The 21,573-nt window shown below is 38.5% G+C and overlaps 1 protein-coding gene and 1 long non-coding RNA gene across 2 annotated transcripts in view; both read left to right on the top strand.

Annotated features, from left to right (window-relative positions):
• The window catches only part of LOC309494947, a 161,030-nt gene that overhangs the window by 69,971 nt on the left and 69,486 nt on the right, over positions 1-21,573 (top strand). The window lies entirely within an intron of this gene.
• mtnr1aa (melatonin receptor 1A a) overlaps positions 1-21,573 on the top strand; it is a 56,743-nt gene that overhangs the window by 859 nt on the left and 34,311 nt on the right. The window lies entirely within an intron of this gene.

Genomic DNA, 21,573 nt, shown 5'->3' with positions numbered 1-21,573 from the left:
AAATACAGAGTCATACAAATGTGCGACATTTGCTTAATATCTACTTGTAAAATTGAAAACACACTTCGTTAATGTTATGACTTTAAATTTAATATGGACCCTGTAATGCATGTTTGGTGGAGTACATCAAATATAAAGCAGTAACTCTAGAGATGCTTCAACCCATTCAGTGTCCATTCCAATGGACGTTATGTTTTTGAATGAATTCTGCCATTAAATTTACATCAATAATACGATATTAAAATGAAGCCTGAATATGGCATTAGTAAAGCTAGTCATAATCATATCATCATAGATTGAGATCTCGATTATAATGGACAGTGGTCTCAATGTAAACAAAAGATGTGTACTTTGTGCTATTGCAATACAGCTAGATGGGATTTCAGTAATAATCCTACTACACATTTTGTTAAGTCTTCATCAAATCTGAGTGCCTTTCAGACCATGTCTTATATAAAGTTATTATAAATATAAGCCTATTTTTTTTTCAAAACAATTTGCCTTTAACAGAAAAAGGCCATTTTATCAATCTTCTTCATGCTTAGTCGAAACTTCTAAAGTATTTTTCTTTTGTAAGATGCAAAGTTGGAGGTGGCATGGCACTGTGATAATATATATATATAGGCCTATATATATATAGCTGGTCAGTGAAAGGTTGCAGGTTTGAACCCCACAGAAGGCGATCCAAGGGCCATCATCATTCTCCCTTCATTAAGTGTATACTTGTCTACATAATTGCTGCAGATTTAAATTTTAAATTTTGTTTTTGATGATCTTTTACCATTCAGAACAAGTAGGCTAACTGAATACCAGCTATTAGACTGTTTAATATTTGTTTGTTTTTTAATTCAGTGATAAAAAAAAAAACACTGCAATGATTGTTAATGTATTTTTTCTAAATAATGTAGAAGTATAATTATACTTCTACATTATTTAGAAAAAATACATATATACAGATATATCTGTAAGTTGCTACTACTGTTCAGAACCAATTTCCATTATAATGGACATTAGAATAACTGTTACAAATATTTAACTTTTTTTTTATTATTATTTTTTTATCCAGGTCTGAACGGGTTAAATGAATTATTTTAGGGACTCCATATCTGTGTATCTGTCAGCAGTTGTGCGTCGGGTCTTCCCTCTGTTTTGCTGTGTTATCTTTTGAGATTGTCTGGCTGGCACGTAGCCTATCCGAGTGTTAAACGCTGGACTGAACCTAAAGAGAGGCTTTTTGGCTCTATTAGGGAAAATGAACTCGTTCGTTGGATTTGATTGACATGCTGAGCCGGATATACGGCAGTTTGTTTTGGCATTCATCTAACCACATCAGTATGAAGTGCCATGGGATTGTATTTCTTGGCATGTCAATCATAGAGTGGGAAAATAACACACGGACGGAAACCTGTCCAAAATCGTAATATCAGCAGATAAGTGCTGGGAAACGTGACTCATATAGACTCGAGTCGTTAGAATAACATCGGACTCAATTTAATTAAGCTTTGACCCACATTGTGGAAAGGTTTTTTTTTTTTTTTTTTTTTTTCAAGGCGCTCATTAAATGTGTGTTAAAGGGGACATATCATGCTAAATGCACTTTTTTAGCCCTTAAATGCATTTTGTTGTATATTTGGAGTGTTTAGAAGTACAGAAAAGATGAAATTATTCTCTTCAGGTGCTTCGTTGATATCTTTATATTCTGTTTTGGTCATATTTTTCAACCGGTTCAGATTTTTCTGTTATCTATGACGTTTTTTGAACTATCACGTCACAGTATTTGCAGCGGAACTGCCAAATAAGGACATTGACTTCCGGCCCAACACTTCGAGCAATCCGCCATTATTATTTCTCGCTGCAATTTTGTAGTCCAAGCTAAAGGATGCAGAAGTTACGAGAGGGTAAGTTAAAATGTTCGGTTGTTGGATGTAGTAACCCACACGCTTCATTACACCGTCTAATTTAGATGAACTGCCGCGCTTGTGACAGGAGCATGTTTAACTGAAAGAACGAGCAGAGAGAGAGACCCGGTCGCGCGCGCGCTCACTCTCTCTCTTCAGAGCCAGGCGAAAGTGTAAACAAGACATCACCGTCTCCAAACTAGACGCTGTCTTGCTCTCTCTCCCTCGGACATATTAATCAAAATAAATCGACACGGTGGTAAAAGGTCGGAAGACCAAAGTTTCATGTGTAAATACAGTACACACCATTGCGATACATCCATATGAAGACGTTGTTCTGCAGGTTCGTCGTCTTCATTTTCATCTCGCTCCGGCTCTGGCTCGAACATGTAAGGCTGGCTGGACAAGTCTTCCGTTGTTGACATTTTGTTAATAACGTGTGTATAAAAGTTTCTGTGCGCTAGATAATCCTATCTCTGCTACCAGACTACAAAAATGGCCGAACGGGGTGGAGTTGAACCGAGTGTCACCGCTACAACCTGGAGAGGGGGCGGGGTATGAAGTGTCTCAATATTATTTAAAGAGACCGCACCAAAACGAGTTGCTTTCAGAAGCACATTAGAAAAGGGGTAGAAAAGGGGCCTGTGGAGCTATAATAATGAGGAATTCAGACCCAAGCATTGCAGTTCCGCTTTATATAGACTACAAATGTATGATTTATATGTAAAAAGGAACAATTTAAAAGCATGATATGTCTCCTTTAAGAGCGCGGATATTTGTGACGTAAGAGAAGTATATGGAAAAAGCTCGACGGATATCCGCGCTCACAAGTAGGCTATGTTGTGCTCGCGTGCCGGTGGGGGGTGTTTCAGTGTCGAGTTCACGCGCTCCACACTGTCAGTTCCCGTGCGCCTTTGCGCTGACCAACGCTATCACAGAGATTACACTGCAGCATGTGTGTCTGTACTTCACCAGCGGAACATGTGATTCATACTTTCATTCATTTGGTAACAATTATAATCCCCTATTTCATTTCTAATCCTCAAGAATCAAACGAATCAAATATAGCCTACACGTGCTTACGCAATATAGTCCATATGAATGCTGTAAAATGTCTTTAATCCAAATTCATCCATTTTTATCAACAATTTATACGGCTAATTAACCCCAAAAAAATAAAAAAATAATTTAAGTGCTTTATAAAATATTAATAATTTTAAATGCAGTGTAAATGTACCTTACTCTGACTTTTCAATTTGCAATTAAATAAATTGACATTATTGTTGTGTTTCCATGTTTTACGGGGATTGTCCATAATGATTTTTTATACTGTGCAAATTGTATATTCTATCCCCTTCCCCTTCCCCTTCCCCTTCCCCTTCCCCTTCCCCTTCCCCTTCCCCTTCCCCTTCCCCTACCCCTACCCCTTAACCTACCCATCACAGAAAACTTTCAGTATTTTTTTTACATTTTCTCAAAAAAACAAACAAACACTTAAATAAGCTGTTTTCCTCACGGGCATGTCCCCATAACATATGGTTTACCAGGACCACACACACATGCATTAACATGTAAAGCTTAGATTAAGGTGCAAATCTTAAACTGATGAGCACTTGTCTTGAACACTTAGTGTCCTTGGAAAAATAATGTAATTTGTCAAATAGAGCTTATGTCAGTTTTTATACCTTTTAAAAGGACTCTTTTTTTTTTTTTGTGCTGATTAATCACACAATCAGCACGTTTAAAAATGGCTCTTCCCTCACCTGTTTTCATTCAGTGCTACTTTTATGATGGTGTCACACCTGGATTTTGTCCAGTAGCCCGGAGGCAAACCTAGCAGAGCAGGATAAAACATGGAGAACACTTACTATGGTCTATACTACATATTGTCTATACTACATATGCGGCATTATGTCAGTTTTTATACCTTTTAAAAGGACTCTTTTTTTTTTTTGTGCTGATTAATCACACAATCAGCACGTTTAAAAATGGCTCTTCCCTCACCTGTTTTCATTCAGTGCTACTTTTATGATGGTGTCACACCTGGATTTTGTCCAGTAGCCCGGAGGCAAACCTAGCAGAGCAGGATAAAACATGGAGAACACTTACTATGGACCCCCCCCCCCCCCCCCCCCCCCCCCCAGCCACTCTGGACCTGCTGTGCTCGCTTCACATCTGAAGAAATGCACAGAAAACACACATAAGACGAACAATTACCATAAAGTCCCTGTTTGAAATTCAGATTGATCGAAGCAGCCTGGACAAATGGCTGTCCTCTAGTGACAGTGTGTGATGGGGGAGGAGTGCTGTGCCGCTGCCTGTGTGATTGCAGTGCTCACCCATAATCTGGGATGTCTCTCTCTCAAATCATTGTACGTGTAGCGGGCAATCGGAGCCTTGTTTTTAGGTCAGAGGAGGATGTGAGTGGTGTGTGTAGTCACGGAGAGCTCTTACTGTATGCAACCCACAGGCTTTAGCACACAGCTCAGCTTTACAACTTGAGTGGTTTTATAGTATTTGCACAATTGGTGCTGCTATTCACAAGCACACTTTTACTTCTGTTGGGTGAAGAGAGTTGTGTGCAGTGAAGACATGGAGTGTGGTAGTAGCTGGATGGGGGGATGATTTAAAAAAAAAAAAAAAAAATTTTTTTTACAACAGTTTCAGTGTTCTTAATCTAATGAAAGCAAATACATTTTTTTGGGGGGGTAATTTGTCTATACTACATATGCGGCATGGTATTTGGGGTCAGTAAGATTTTTTTAATGTTTTTGAAAGAAGTCTCATGCTCAGTAAAATACAGTAAAACTGTAATATTGTAAAATATGATTATATTCATATTAATGTATTTTAAAATATTATTTATTCCTGTTATGTCAAAGCAATTTTCAGCAGCCATTACTCCAGTCTTCAGTGTCACACAACCCTTCAGAAATCATTCTAATATGGCGATTTTCTGCTAAAGGAACATTTGTTATTATGATTAATATTTTTGTGGAAACTCTGGTAATTAGAAAGTTGAAAAGAACAGCATTTATTTGAAATAGTTTTTTTGTTGTTGTTGTTAAATGCCTTAACTTCCACTCGATCAATTTCTTATTGAATAAAAGTTATTTCATTAAAAATAAATAAAAAATTCACTTTCGGAAATCACCTAATATGAAGACTTCAGCTGCAAAAGCCTCTAAGTCCGTCTAACGTTTTTCTTTAATATTAACATTTTTAATCAGGCTCCTATGTATAGGTTTCTACCGACATTTCTGAATGGGCTGAGGCTGGGATTTAGTGAGTTTGAAGTGAAAGTATTTGATGAATGTGTACTATGTACGGAGAGCATTCACTCAATATCATTATCTCATTTTTGACATAGGTGGCTTTTAGAGGCTTTTACATCGGAGGTCTTCATACATACATACATATATATTATTATTATTATTGTTTGTTTTTTGTAGATTGGATAAATGTACTGTAAGCTTCATTTCTGCTGGAGGTGTTGGCAGTGTTTTCCCTCTGGTCACAAATTATTCTCTGTTTGTATTGGCTGACACCTGTTTTCCCTTCCGTTTTATGCTCTTTGCTATTTTGTGGCTTGGGTTTATGCACACACAACATTGATTCATTCACTTCACTGTTGCTGTTTATTTTGATGTGTGGGTGGGGAGTGATGAGGCCTTTACTGTACTGTAAGTGAATTGTGGGAAGAGTTTGCCATCTCTAATAAGTGTAGCCAAGAAATTAGTGCAGATGATCCCAATGATATCCTTTCTGAAGACTTTCCAAAGTCTAAAAGGAATTCATTCACAGATGTAGTGTTTATAGTTCTCAGTGGATTGAAATGGATTTACAGTGGTAGGTCACAACTGGTCGTGTGCTATTGAGTTTGAGGGAAAGAATCAAAGACCCCAACACTTCCTTTTCATTGCAACTTTAAGCTCTGTCCAGTGGAGAAATGTGTGGGACTGGCTTCAAAAAGACCACCTGGGGGATTTGAGATTTGAAAGAGGTTTTTACACTCTACATGGAAAGAAGTACGCTAGGTACTATTGCTTGGTTACTTTACATGTTTGTACTGGTCCTCATAAGTTTTTGGACCACACTTAATGAGGAAGGAAATGTTTTGTTTTGAAACACTGTAAGTGTTCAGTTGACTTACATTTTTTTTTTTTTAAAGTGAGGAAACCCATTGCCTTAATTATTAAGTAAATAAATAAAAAAAATATGTGGAATTGACAGGTTCACATAACTTTTATACATATTCCTTTTCTGTTATGCTTTAGGACAATGACAGTATAAAACCAATTATTTTTTGTAGGAAACAATTTGTTGTCTATAACATCACACATTTTTTTAAAATAAATGTACAGCGGGGGTCCCTTCATGATGGGGGTTCTTATTGCAATTAAAACATCTAAAAAAAACCTTGATCTAAAGCAGTGCCATGCATTTTTAAGTGAGCTGAATTATCTAAACATTAGTATTTTCTAAATATTTTTTAGGGCCACTGTATTAATCTGTCAGTTGTTATTAAAATCCACATTCAATAACATGGATTCTAGGAATCAGAGCTAATGTGTATCCATTAGGCTGTAAAGCTGAACAAGGTAACTGTCCCATCTTGACTCGTTAAGCTTTTACAGGCGTATAACGTGTTTCAAGGGAGAGTTAAAGTAAGAGTGCACTCTACTGTGCAAACATCCTCTCAGTTTGTGTCCCCATGAGTCTGACCCCTCTGCACATTTTGGTAAAACTTTTCTGTTCTTGTCTAATGTGTGCCCTACTAACCATATTTGAACCTTAAAGGTACATATATAAGAATTTTGTATCAAAATATCCAAAAACCACTTGCACAGTGTTATATATTTCTTTCAATTGTGTGCTTACATTATCCTAAATGTTTCCAATAATTTGTACATTCAGAGAAATTCACAATTTTAAATAGTGCCCGTCCCTGTTCACTTGTCGCCTGTCAATGACGTAATATCCGCGTTATCCCTGGTTTCCGCTTGTACTGCCATAGTAACTATGGCGACAGATGTGGACAATTGCGTTACGTCTACCAGCACGCTCACGCTGTTGTTGTTTCGTTCAAACATTATGGACCATGGCAAGCAGACTTTGGGACAAAAGGAGAAATAAAACGAGGATCAATATTGGCATGCCGTTTTCGAGATGCAGAGTGCTTCTCGGCAAACTTCGACTTGACAGAGCTTCACGAGTCACGACTTGACAGGGACGCCGCCCTTGCATGTGTAGCCTAGAAATCTAGACGCACCCTAGCGGCAGCAAATTTTATTTTGCAGCCAGGGTGGTCTAGCAACTCTCTGTTGGCTTTCGAGCTGGAAAAAACAAACTCTAGTCAGGCCAATCACATCGTGTATAGAGTCGGCGGGCGGGCTTGACATAATGACGACAGAGTTGCGACGGTTGTGTGAATTCCCTGCTACTTGAAAAAAAAGAAGATTGCTGCTGCTCCTGGCAAACAGCGGTCTTTCGAATCGGCTTTGGCCGCAACTCTGGAGGACTTGGAGTTAAGCTTTTCTTTGAGAAAAGAACAAAGAACGGCACTTAAGTCATTTTTAAAAAAGGAAGATGTGTTCGTAGTTTTGCCGACCAAATACGGCAAAAGTTTAATCTATCAACTCTGCTGGTGGGAAGCACCAGCTCTGCTGGTGGGAAACGCTCTGGTTGGTTGTAGCGCTATCCTATTGCGTGCAGAGGGAATTTGAAAGACAACCGTTTATCCCGCCCCTCGGATTGAGCCCTGCCAATGGTGAGTTCCCAGACCCAACATCTTGATGTGAATCTGGCTTGCCAGGCTAAGACAGGTGAGCAAATGTACATAAAACAAATCAATGTTATATAGCTCAACATGATGAAATGTTAGAATATGATCAGTATGTTATTCTAATGTTGATCTAGCTTGCTGCTTATCTCATATAGCAAACAAACTAACACATAGGATAACATTATAACTTTAAACACACTCAAATGCAGTTTAGTGTGATAGTGTGTAGACCAAGTGAAACAGCACTGCGTTACCTCAAAAGTTTAATTCTTCAAATAAACTGACCCATATGAGTAGTAATTCAGCACTTGCGTGTAGTTCGTTCGAATTAAATGTCCTCATTTCTTTAAATCTGCGGGACTCGCGTGTGGCGCTGATATCTGTCTCTCATTAGCAATCGCAACCTGCTTCATACCACAGTCATGTTAAAAAACATCAATGTATTATTTCATCCATAAACATATTTAGATCCATCGGCATGACGACAAGTTCCATGATTCCGCTTATTCACTGTTCATCAACCTACGCCTTTGTTATTGTAAGAGGTAAGCGACCCCTAGCAGCGAAAAAAAATTACATATTGTAGCTTTAAGCATTTAAGAGAAAACTCAAGTCACCTCAGTTCAGCTGAATTTTTTATCCATTTCTAAGATGGATGGAGTGGACAGACTGATTGTTCTTTGTGAAACATTTATTGCTTTCCTAGGTAGATCTTACACATTTAATCTTTCAAAAATATCAAGTTAACAATTAAGTTTTACTTCCGTAGTGGTGTGGAAAAAATGCAGATCTTGCTTTATTACTTGTAATATCATCATCTTTTACATGCGGTTTTCCTTAGCATGCACACATTTACTAATTAGCAGCATGATGAACATCATAGAGGGAATCATAATCACATCCATGTGCTGAAATGCCATCATATCACTGCTGATTTGTCTGCTTTTTGGTAACATGTTTGCATTTTTTCCCTGTGCTTACAGGCCCTTTTCCACCATTGTTAGCGATAATAAGCTGACAGGCTGGTAAATTCCAGGAAGTTGGTGATGTGTGTTTCGGTTCTGTCACGTCCTGCTGTGCTCAAGTGTTAGTGTTTGTATACACGGCTGCATCTGTAACCCCCTGTAGAGCTCAGGTGCTCAGTCTTGCACACATAGATGAATACACACCCAAACACACAATACCTGGAGCAGCGCTTCCAATAAAGATCACAAGCTTTTCACTCAGGGACTGAATCCCAAAGCATGTGTAGGAGAACATTTGTTTCAAAAGTCATGTTACATTTATTATGTTACTCCCAAATATGTAATTATTTATGTTACATTGTTGCTTTTTATGGAAAGTAGTTAATTAATTTTGCATTACTTTTCTCACCGACAGCTGACTTGTGTGATCTCTCTTCCAGAAAAGTATATTCAGATTAAACAATTATTATTGTGTCAAAAAGCAATCCATATGCTAAGGAGTCATTAGACATTATAGAAAAGATTATTATCAATAAAACACAATATGCATTATAAATAGTTCACTAATAATATTTTACTGGTATTATTTATATTTATGCAAGTTGTTGTAGTAGTGTGTCAGTAGGATATATCTGTTTACATTTCCAAACATTCTTTTTGTCAATAATTGTAATAATCCAGTGAGATTTCTGTATGCACAAGGAATCTGACAACAGCCAGGATGATCTGATCTCACCATCATCGAGTCCGTCTGTGATTACATGAAGAAACAGAAAAAACTGAGACAAACTAAATCCAGAAGAACTGTGGGAATGTCTCCAAGATGCTTGAAGAAACCTATCAGCAAAGCTACAGTACTGTGAAAAGTACTGCCACTTGTGTTAAAATGCTGTAAAGTGAGAATGCTTTCAAAAATAAATTCATAAATTGAATTTATTTATGATTTAACTTCTATTAACTAATTCAAATCAATATATGGTGTAACGACCCTTTGCGTTTAAAACGGCTTTTGTCCAGGTACACTTGCGCATAGTTTTCAGGTAGCTTTGCAGGAAAGTTTCTTCAAACATCTTGGAGACGTTCCCGCAGTTCTTTTGGATTTAGTCTGTCTCAGTTTTTTCTGTTTCTTCATGTAATCACAGACGGACTCGATGATGGTGAGATCAGATCATACCGGCTGTTGTCAGACTCCTTGTGTATACACAAATCTCACTGGATTATTACAATTAATGGCAAAAAGAATGTTTGGAAATGGGGGGTATTAACTTGCCTAAGACTTTTGCCCAGTACTGTATATATATCTATACTGGACAACTGTTTGTTTCCTTAACATAGTACGTCTGCAATGACTATGCTCTTTTATACATCCCACATTGCTTGCAGTGTAAAAGTCTACAGCTTTGTTGATTATATAATGGGAACAATCCAGTTGTTGTATTTTGCTGGCTTGTAGAGCGTAGGCTTAGGTGGAGTTTAAAGTCCGCATGAAACGTAAGTTGTGATAGTCTTTGCTTCCCCATTGTGATGAATGTCCAGGAAAACAATAATAAAAAAAAATTAAGGGTGGGACTTGATTTTGTTTGTCTGGAATAGATTGTATTGTTGTTAGTCTTACATGGCCAGACCTTCAGACTGACGCTCTGGACTCTATTGCAGCTTTTCTTTGCTAAGGACCGCCCAAGAGGACGTTTGACTGACGTGTAACACAACCAATCACAGTTCGTTTTGTTCTGCGTCATGATTAGGGGTGTGACAATATAATGTCGATGTCCCTACAATAACAGACAGGCATGCATCTAATAAATTATTCATTCAAGGACGTTGTGCAAGTTTACTGCAACAATGGAGCCACGCAATTCACATACTTTTGAAAATCCAGCGTTTAGTTGATCCTGGTAAGCGCTCATTGTCACAGTTGTAAACACAATGGTTTTCTTCTTCCACGAGGGGTTTTGACATCACTGCATTTTTTTCCAGGTGAAGATAAACCGATAAATAGCGCGACACGCACGTCTCCCGGACATCCTGTATAATTCAACCAATCAGATCGCAACTTTGAAACTCCTGAAGTGTTTCCAGAAAAGTGTGCCATATGCATCAGACATTCAGCCAACGGTCTGTGGGTGTGACGTCTGAGGCTGAGACTAGATTGTTCTTTGCTATTGCTGCGATGTGAGTGGCTGGTTGTCTGTCTCACCCTTGCGCCAGTAAATGTGTCATTAGAGAAAAGATGTTGCAGGAGGGAGAAGTTATTTGTGCACAGATAAATCATTTATAATAAATACTGCAATATTCAATAAAAAAAATAAGAGTATTTGATTTCAAGTGTGAAATAATGAAATTTCTATTCAATTTGTCAGTAAATAAATAAAAATAAGGGGTTTTAAAAAGTAATGATGTAAAGTCAACATGTAATTCATTACTTCGAATCATTGCTGCTGAAAACCGATAAAAAATCTCAAATTGCTATTTCACAAAAGATGTTTTCTGTTATCCAGGCACCCAATATTTCATGGCCAAATGTATTTACCACTTTCAAGGATTAAATGAGCATGTTAACTTGTGAAAGTTAATTATAGAACTTTAGAGTCAGGTTCTCTGACCCATACAGTTTTTTAACGGTCTGCTCCACATCGGTAAGATCAGCGTGATAATTTCTCCTGTTATCTTATTAATGCTGTTTTTGAGCAATTAGCAGCTTGCTGCGATTTAAGCTTTCTGCTTGCTGCGATTAAGTGGTAACTTCCTTACCGCTACATATGAAGTGAATAAATGAAGTGTGTGTCTCTGGTGTGGTGTGAGTTGAGCTAACAGAGCAGTACGTGTGAGTTTGTGAGCATGGCAAGCGTGTGGGTTTGTGCTAATGGATAGGTGGTAGTGTGTTGAGAATTGTGTGTATATACATGTGTATAGAGCAGAAGAAGTGTAGTGTGATGACTGAAAGGAGTTATGTGTGTGTGCATGTGTTGCTGCTAGAGGTTAGAGTCAGTGACCCGAAAAGCAGTCAACATGAAAGGCACTGAAATCACTCATGCCTGCTGTGGGCATCGTAAAACATGTTCTTTAAAAGGCACAACACGCGGAACGCATAACCCGATGTGTTTGTGCGGAGATGCTTCTTGGATGCACACTTGTTTACTTGTCCTCAGGACCCCTCTTTCAGTCTTTTGGGTTGCATTCCCCCACCTCTTCCATCTGTTTCTATCTGCCTCTTTCTCTGTTTTACCTCTTTGTGACCCCCTTCTCCCTCCCATTTGTTCTTTTGCACTGACATATTTTGGTTGGGGTGTACTCATTCTTTGTGACATATTTGTCTGTGTGCATCACTCTCAGTCTTTAGCCCCCTGCTGTTGGAGGAAGTGAATGTACACACACACACACACACACACACACACACACACACACACACACACACACACACACACACACACACACACACACACACACACACACACACACACACACACACACACACACACACACACACACACACACACACACACACACACACACACACACACACACACACACACACACACACACACAATCACATCAACACAAGCAAGTAGTTTAATAATATTAAAGGCTTATTTTGCATGATTCAACAGTACATGTTCTGAATATAAAAAGAGGTGAGTTCTTTTAATTTTTTTTAAATGTAATGAATTTAATTCTCTGCCTTTTATTTACTTTACTGCTATCTTATCAGAAGAACAAGAAATCTTAAAGGCAATGGTCACCTAAAATGAAAATAGTCATAATTTATTCAACCTTATGCAGTTCTATGCCATTATGACTTTTTTTTTCCTGCAGATAATTGAATGAATATCCGATTGTGGGAAATCAATACAATGGTAGTATATCATGACAAATTTTACAACTCATGATGAAAGAAAGCGACAGATCTTTTCTTCTGTATTGTGATGCACATCAGAGTGAAATGTATTATTTTAAAAAAAAAATGGATTTGATTCTATCGATCAGTTGTTGATTGGATGGAGGCAGATCACTGTTCTTTGTGTACTTTAAAAACACTGTTCTTTGTGTGCTGTTACCACAATGGTGTTAAGGTACGGCCTTTCCCCATGTAGTTTTCGCCCCGGTTTCAAGGTGGTCATGTAAATGTATTTGTGTTGAAAGCTGCTTGGTTTGAAAGTGAAAGCTGTGCTTCACACTTTGCTGCACTATTGCCAACTTTTTTGCCTGCAAAATTTGATTACATAGAAAAAGTGATTACTGCACTTTCATCTATTGAAATTACATGGAGAATATGGAGAAATAAATAGTTAAACTTTTTAAATTAGCAACAAACTATTAAATGCAACTTTAACATGTAAATCTACCAATTATAGCAGGGGTTCTCAACTCAAGATCGAGATCCACTTTTCTCCAGAGCTTAGCTCCAAACACAACCTGAACAAGCTAATAAAGTTCTTCTGGATTACAAGAAAGTTAAAGGTGAACTAAGTATCTTTTTTTTTTTTACCTTAACCGAACAGCTTCGGAGTCATTGGAATAGTTGTATGACTTTTTTCGGGTTGAATGGTGGCCGCCGGCCTCAACGTCAGGAAGTATCGCGTGATATCAGGTCTCGCGATGTAACAAATTGCTTTACGGCACTGCGAACAAACACTATCTAAACATTTATATGCTAGCCTTCTGTGTATCATACATACCTCAGTGGACATGGCTCCATGCGTTCGCCGGATTCTTTGAAAACAAAATGCACATGACCAGCGGGAGAAGATGGGAGGGGGGAGAGTCGCCAACGAGTTTTGACGACAGTGTTGTCAAATATCTATTCCGAAGCTGTAGGGGGAGCATTATAGAGAAACCCGCGAGCAAAAAGCGAGAAAACAGCGAAGAAATCGGCAAAGCTGCATAGTGCTGCTTTAAAGGCAGGTGAGTCTGATCAGGGTTGAAGCTAAACTCTGGAGGAAAGTAGATCTCGAGAGCCAGAGTTGACAACCCCTAAATTAAAGTTTTGTATTTTAAATGCTATTTAAGGATATTTTTATCTGCATTTTTTTTTCCAGACTGTCAAAAATGTATTGATGCCAGTCTTTCTACAGAATTTGCAGTACTAACTATCATCTCAATATGCTACCTGATGGAACGCTCTCATGCGTATTTGTTCACTTGATCTGTGAAAAGCACTCACACCTCATCTAATTTGACTGCGTGTGAATGTCAAAGCCCATCTCAGTGAGGTATTAATGCACATAGTTGTTTATTTCTATATACAGCATATTGGATAAGTGCTTCTGAACACATTAAACACCCCCATGTTTGCACGTGCGAATCTCTTTAGCTCCCTCATCCAGCCCACCCACTCTGCGAACAGACTGTGCTGAGGAAACACTCCTTATCCCTTTATCCAATCATTTATCCATCTCTTCCTGTCTCAGGATCTCGCACGCATCGCACATGCTGTACAGCACCAATGTTCATGTGCAGGATTGACTGCTGACGCTGTACTGACAGTGAGAGAGAGATTGAAAGGAAGAGAAAGGGATGACAAATAAAGATTCAAAGAACTAAAAGGACAATAGCTCTATTTTTCCCATAAAAGTCTCATTTTGAAGTCAAGTGCTCTTGTTATTTTGTTTCTCTGTCATTTTGGAAGAGGTTGTGTATATGAAAAAGAGAAGGAGTGAGAGTGGAAGAGGAAGCTTATTTTCCACAGGCTGTATAATGAGAGTGGCCCAAAATGGAAGTCAGTAATAGGTCATATATTCCTGTAGCTGATGCATTACCTGTGAATCTCAAAGACTGTGGATGATGTTATTCTCAGCATAGTTCTTCTCCTTCTCTTTTTCCTCCCCTTTCCTCCACTAGTAGCTATAATAGAGATGCATGACCATGAGTAGTGCTTTCCAACGTCATTTGAAAGTGAGTTTGAAACTAGATCTCGGGTATGGTGGGTATAGGGTAGAGATGGGCGCTTTTAAAACATTGCTTCATGAAGCTTTGAAACCTTTATGAATCTTTTGTTTCGAATCAGTTGTTCAGAGCGTGTATCAAACTGTAAAAGTTACTGATTTCAGTAAACGAGGCTTCGTTATGTTATAACTGTTTTGAAATTTCAATAGTTCACTGCTAGGGGGAGATCTCTGTGAAACCATTAATCATGCACATTTTTTACATTTGATGATGTTTTAATGAGACATTTGTATAATTAAAAGGAATAATAGTCATTAATAGTCTCTTTTTGGCCTGTTTAGCTGAGCCATCCATAGAACACACAAAACAAGCCCTGAAAATTTATTTTTAAAAAACACATATTATAAAGACACTTAATATTTAATGGAATTAGATGATTAGTTAATTGCAGTTGATAGATTATACTTTCAATGAAACATTTGCATTCGGTTTTTTAAAGCTGTTATTATGCATGTTTGGCCTGAGTTTTTGTTGCACTCTGTTTTGACCAGCAGCTTGTGGTGTTTTGAACGCTTCGAAACAGTGAATCATTTTGCGAAGCAATTGGCAATTCATTAGAAGATTTGAAAACTTTGTTTCTCCCATCATTAGGGTAGGGACTATATGTAGAGATCAACCGGACACTGTTTTACCACTGGAGCACGCTTTGATTGGTTTGATCGCTCAGATTGACAGATCTTGATTTACCATGCACCATAGAATATGAGCGCACATGAGCTAAAGTGCTGGAAGATCATCACTCATCAACCAGGACCTTATAACTTGTTACTTATTCTATGTAATTATAAATATTTTTAGGCTTTGTGGCGTTTCACATGTAAGTAGCTCTAATGTTCAATAAAACACTCAGATCACTTGTTTGTGGAGGTTTTTAGACTTTGATTAAAAAGGCTACCACAGTTCCAAATGTCATAACTTTTGATTTGATTGCGATATCAACACAAGATTTGTTCCAGATGCAGTTGACATGATTGTGAACAAGCCCAAACTTAATTTTATGACCTGTCATATATATTTTCTAATGGTCATCATGTCAAGCACCAATAATAATGAAATAAATCATTATGACCGCCGCTAGCGTAGCTAGCGAAAGCGGTCATATAGGGATTGTCAAAGTTTTTTTTTGTTGTTTTTTTTGTCACCTTACTGAATTTTTCGTCAACGATACCAGGGACACCGAAGCACCGGGGAACATGAAATTTGGTGGGCATGTAGCCCCACTAGACTTCTAAGGAAAAATTTCGTTTGGTCCCCGGGGGCCACTTCCCCCCCCGCGCTGGGGCCCCCTTAAATTTTTCGTCAACGATACCAGGGACACCGAAACACCGGGGAACATGAAATTTGGTGGGCATGTAGCCCCACTAGACTTCTAAGGAAAAAATTCGTTTGGTCCCCGGGGGCCACTCCCCCCCCCACGCTGGGCCCCCCCAAACCCAAAAAAATTCAGTTTTTCCTAAATAACTACCTGAACCGTGGCACCGAGGATGAAGAAATTTTTATGGTATGTTGGTCTACTAGACTTTTACGGAAAAATTTCGTTTGGTCCCCGGGGGCCACTTCCCCCCCCGCGCTGGGGCCCCCGTAATTTTTTCGTCAACGATACCAGGGACACCGAAGCACCGGGGAACATGAAATTTGGTGGGCATGTAGCCCCACTAGACTTCTACGGAAAAATTTCGTTTGGTCCCCGGGGGCCACTCCCCCCCCCGCGCTGGGCCCCCCCACACCCTCAAAAATGCAGTTTTTCCTAAATAACTACCTGAACCGTGGCACAGAGGATGAAGAAATTTTTATGGTATGTTGCTCTTAAGGGCCCACATCAACCTAGCCCATAATCACTCATTTGTGATTTGCGCCCCTCCCATAAAAAATGAAAATGCAATATTATTCTGCTTTAATCGCCCCTATCTTCAGTGGAGATGTTCAGAACTGCACCATATTTCATGTGTATGATTAACTTGACAACCTCTGGGGGTATCCTCTGCTAAGTTTTGTAGAATTTCATCCATGGGGGGGTATAAAATAAATTCATTTATGTGCACATTTAGTGACTGTACACTCATCGGCCTGTAGATGGTGCTGTTGAGCGAAGGGTTGCTGGTTTAGGATGATACTGTCACACACACACATGCAGGAATACAAACAAACGCAAGCATGCACACACACTGACATCCACACGCACAGACACACACCCATACACACACATACAAATCCACATGCACAGACACACACACAAACACACACGCGCACACATGCACACACACACACACACACACACACACACACACACACACACACACACACACACACACACACACACACACACACACACACACACACACACACACACACACACACACACACACACACACACACACACACACACACACACACACACACACAGACAGACAGACAGACAGACAGACATGCACATACTATTACTTTTTTTAGGTATATACATAAACACGCAATACAGCCAAATTACTCCACGTCATTTATTTTTGTGGAAAGCCAGTGCAGGCCTGAGCGGCGGTCATATTTTGTACCGCGATGCGGTACATCTAGTTAAATTGCAATTTGTCTGCATGGGGTTTTCTTAGCAGTGTTGTAATATAAGAACCTCTAAACATGATAAATCTATTTTATATCAAATGAGACCATGTAGTCTACTTGATGAAACCTTGTTTTATTTATTTTGTATTTATTTTGTATTTTTTTGAAGTTATGAGCCATTACTTTAAAGTATGCCTCTTAGACGTGAAATCATTAAAACTGCCTTCAGGGTAAAGGAGTTAAGAGTGACAGTCAACAGAGCTTGTATATGACTTATATAATGCTTGAATGATTCAATTTAATTCAAACACGTTATTTGTCCCCAATGGGCAATTTATGAGTTCACGTAGAGTAACACAAAACAATATATAGAAGAAGCATCATTCATTAAATCATTCATTAAATAAAAAAAAACCATAATGTGCTCAATGTACATATTAAATATAATCTGCTGCAAGCAGATACCTAAAAAAAACTGTCCAAAACATGGCGTAAAAACAATCACCATGTATAATCAGTATCGGTATCTGCCGTTCATGATTATAAGAAAACGGTTGTATGTATCGGGCTGCAAAAATCCTGATCGGAGCCTACTTCTGATATCACCCATTTCCCTTCATGTTCAATGTAAGATTCAGTATTGCTCAATGCTGATATCTTTTTGTTCAAGCCTGAAACAGAATTTTCTTTTCACATGTTTCTTGCATTAATCTAACAGAATGCATTGAGTTGTATGCTTAAAACAAGAAAAAAACTATTTCATTATAAGGTATATTATCCGAAAACTATTATTATTATTATTATTATTATTACTACGCTCTAATACAAGCTTATATTATCTAGCCTACGGCCCAGTTCTTTTCTCCATTTGAAGGCGTTGCATTTGACAGAACCATTGTTCTGAATTGTTTTTAATCTCTTTTCCAACACACACAAAAAAATGCATAATTGCATGTGTTTGTGTATTAATTTGTGTGTGTGTGTCAGTGTTCATCCATCTAGGTGCGTGCAAGAGGGATAAGGAGACACCAGGGAAATAAATGTATGAGAGAGGGTGACGTGCTTAGAGCCTTGTGCTATAAGCCTTGTAATGTGCTTTGGGGACAAAGCTGCAGGAATAGATGGGCTCTAGTATAATACAGCAAATCACTGGCAGGCTTCCATTACCATCTCAGAAAAATTCAAGTTAAAGTTCACTTTATTCATATAGCACATTTACAACAGCCACTAGGTTGACCAAAGTGCTTTACAGAACAATCAGATAAATAATAAGAAAATAATACCTGCATAACTCAACTCATAAAACACAAATAAAAGCAGCAAAGCTAAGAGCAACCTTAAAACCGGAGTAGCGAAACAGTCTCAGACTCAAATATAAGGGTAGGGGTAGGGGCCTTTCTAATCTCTAGAGGCAGGGTGTTCCAGAGTCGTGGCCCTGCCACCACAAATGCACACTCCCCTATACGCTTGAATCTAACGCGAGGGACTACCAGCAGAGCCTGGTCATAGGATCTTAGGCTTCTGGATGGACTTTAAGGATGAACAAGTTCAGAGCGATAGGCAGGAGCTAGGTTATGTAGAGATTTAAAAACAAGAGTAGAATTTATTTTAAAATCTATTCTCTGTCGAACTGGCAGCCAGTGTAGAGATTTGAGAATTGGAGAGATGTGGTCATATTTGCGAAATTGCGACACTTATGAATGAGTCTGGCCGCAGCATTTTGGACTAACTGAAGACGAGCAATTTGAGAACTTGATATACCGCAATTTAAGGAATTGCAGTAATCTAGCCGAGACGTTATAAATGCAAGAACAGCCATTTCCAGAGATTTCGGAGTGAGAAAGCCTTTGATTTTAGACAGTAAATGAAGTTGGTAGAAACTGGATCTGATTATGGATGAAATGTGTTTGTCAAATTTTAAGGGCTGGTCAACAAGAACACCTAAGTTCCGCACTCCTGGGGATTTAAAAGCTGATAGACTCTCTAAATCAGGGCTTATACACTGAGAATTTTCATTTGGGCCGAAAACAATGACCTCAAAAATTGTTTATCTATATCTGTCTCTCTGTCTTTTTTATCATTCTGTCTGCCTTTTTTATCATTCTGTCACTGTCTGTCTCTCTATCGTTCTTTTTTATCATTCTGTCTGGCATTTTTTTTTATCATACTGTCACTGTCTGTCTCTCTGTCATTCTTTTTATCATTCTGTCTGGCACTATGTCTGTCTGTTGTTCTTTTTTATCATTCTGTCTGGCACTATGTCTGTCTGTTGTTCTTTTTGATCATTCTGTTTGGCACTATGTCTGTCTGTTGTTCTTTTTTATCATTCTGTCACTGTCTGACTGTAAAAAAAGATGGATGGTGAAAACCTCCATTGGTGAAAACTGAAGCCGCCAAAGTCCTAATATGGTGCTGACATCTTGCACAGATTTGGGACCTGCTTTTGCGCAGTAGTGAGCAGGAAGTTAAAGCCGCGATATCAAGGTCCCGCCCTCACTCTCGCAGAAACTGTTAGTACAGTTTACTGCAGAACAACTCATTATGTCTGTGTGAAATAAACAGTTATGGACATGTAGAAATTAAAGCTGAAGCTCCAATCTCCTCCCGAAAATCGGCAAAAAAGTCAGTTCATGCCTCAATGACTACCTCGTTTAGAAATGCTGTCAATCACAGCTGTCAATCATGATGTCACATTCCCGTTTTTATAGCATCAAATAACTAAGACAAACTTATTTAAAAAAAACGAACACTTACATTTACATCAGCGGTAAAAAAAACTACCTAACATGACAGAAAAACATCTCTGGAAAATAATTATTTGAAGTGTAATTTGATTGTTTAGTTTCCATCGCGTTCATTAGTCTTCATGGGGAGGCGGGCTTTATGACCTATACTGGGACCAGCCACCGGGGGGCGATCGAGACACTTTGGCTTCACTTTTCAGGACTTGTGCGGCACGCGTGGTCTGACTGTCTGTTGTGCTTTTTTATCATTCTGTCTGTCTGTCTGGACAGATAGACCTGCATCTGTCTGCCTGTCCATCTATGTGTCTAGACAGATGAACACATGAACACATCTTTCTGTCTGTCCATCAGTATATCTGTCTGTCTGTATGTCTTATTTATATATCTGTTTATCGCAGGTTTAAGTCCTTTTAAAGTCACACTAATCCATCTGTTCCAATTCAGTAATTTTAGCATTACTGACATATAAACATGTAAACATATAATACATATAAACACTTCACACCTTGATCACATGCTCACTGTTCAGAAGGATGAGTCACATTGATGTTTTACTTAATCATATTCATGGTTTGGACCACAAAGAGATTTAAAATAACAGGATATAAGGTGAAGTGTGCTGGTGTGCATGAGTCACAAGTGTTTAAAGAAGTAACTGCTTTCTTTCATCTCTATCTGAGTAAAGCATATGAATAACTGTGACTCAGGGTGTCCAGGTGACACATTGAATCACCTGCATACTTTACACACATGCCCAAATAAAAGCAAGCTGTATTATGCATTATACAGCATATTTGGGTGAAATGCATCTGGAAAAGTCTATTCGTGGGTGTGTGTTTTGCTCATCATTGTCAGATGTGTATTGATAAACTCAGCAAGGACACACACACACACACACACACACACACACACACACACACACACACACACACACACACACACACACACACACACACACACACACACACACACACACACACACACACACACACACACACACAGTAAAAGATAAAAATGTAATCAGTCTAGGGTTTGCCAGTGAGGATCCATATGGGTAAACATGCTGTTAAAATGCATGGGAACATCACATATTATTTTGGAATCAGCTCTAACATGGTATAGATTGACACCTTCCTCAGAGAGTAACGAGTCAGCAGTTCTGTACTGCCCCACTTTGTGTGAAATAACTTACATTGCATTCAAGGTACAAATGTAATGAGTTCTTGCTTTCTCTGGAAATTGAGCACATGACCTTGAACCCATGGCATTGTTAGCGCCATGCTCTACTGATTTAGCTAGAGGAAGGCCAATTAAATGTAGAATGAAAGAAATGACAAATTTGTACACCTAATGAAATATTAGCTATATACAGAGATTAATGCATGTCGTAATGATGGTATTTACAAGTTAAATGCACATCAGTATCATCACAAAGCCATAATTATACACTAAAAGCTTCTTGTCTTTGGAAATGAGAATGTGTTTGTTTGTTCCTTCTGTTTTCTCCATCTTGTTTTTTCCCATATTCTATTGCACGCATTCATTTATTCCACATTTCTGCCTATCATGAGAAATCCCATCTGCAGGAGCACTGAATCATTGAAATTATTTTGCCCTGGGAATAAGATTTGTACAGTGGCTGAATGGTTTTGCCCTCCTGTAATGACTCCAGAAACTTAAAGGAA

The sequence above is a fragment of the Leuciscus leuciscus genome (assembly GCF_965113295.1).
Source record: "Leuciscus leuciscus genome assembly, chromosome: 3".
NCBI classification, from domain to species: Eukaryota; Metazoa; Chordata; class Actinopteri; order Cypriniformes; family Leuciscidae; genus Leuciscus; species Leuciscus leuciscus.
This window is presented reverse-complemented; position numbering and strand designations above follow the sequence as displayed.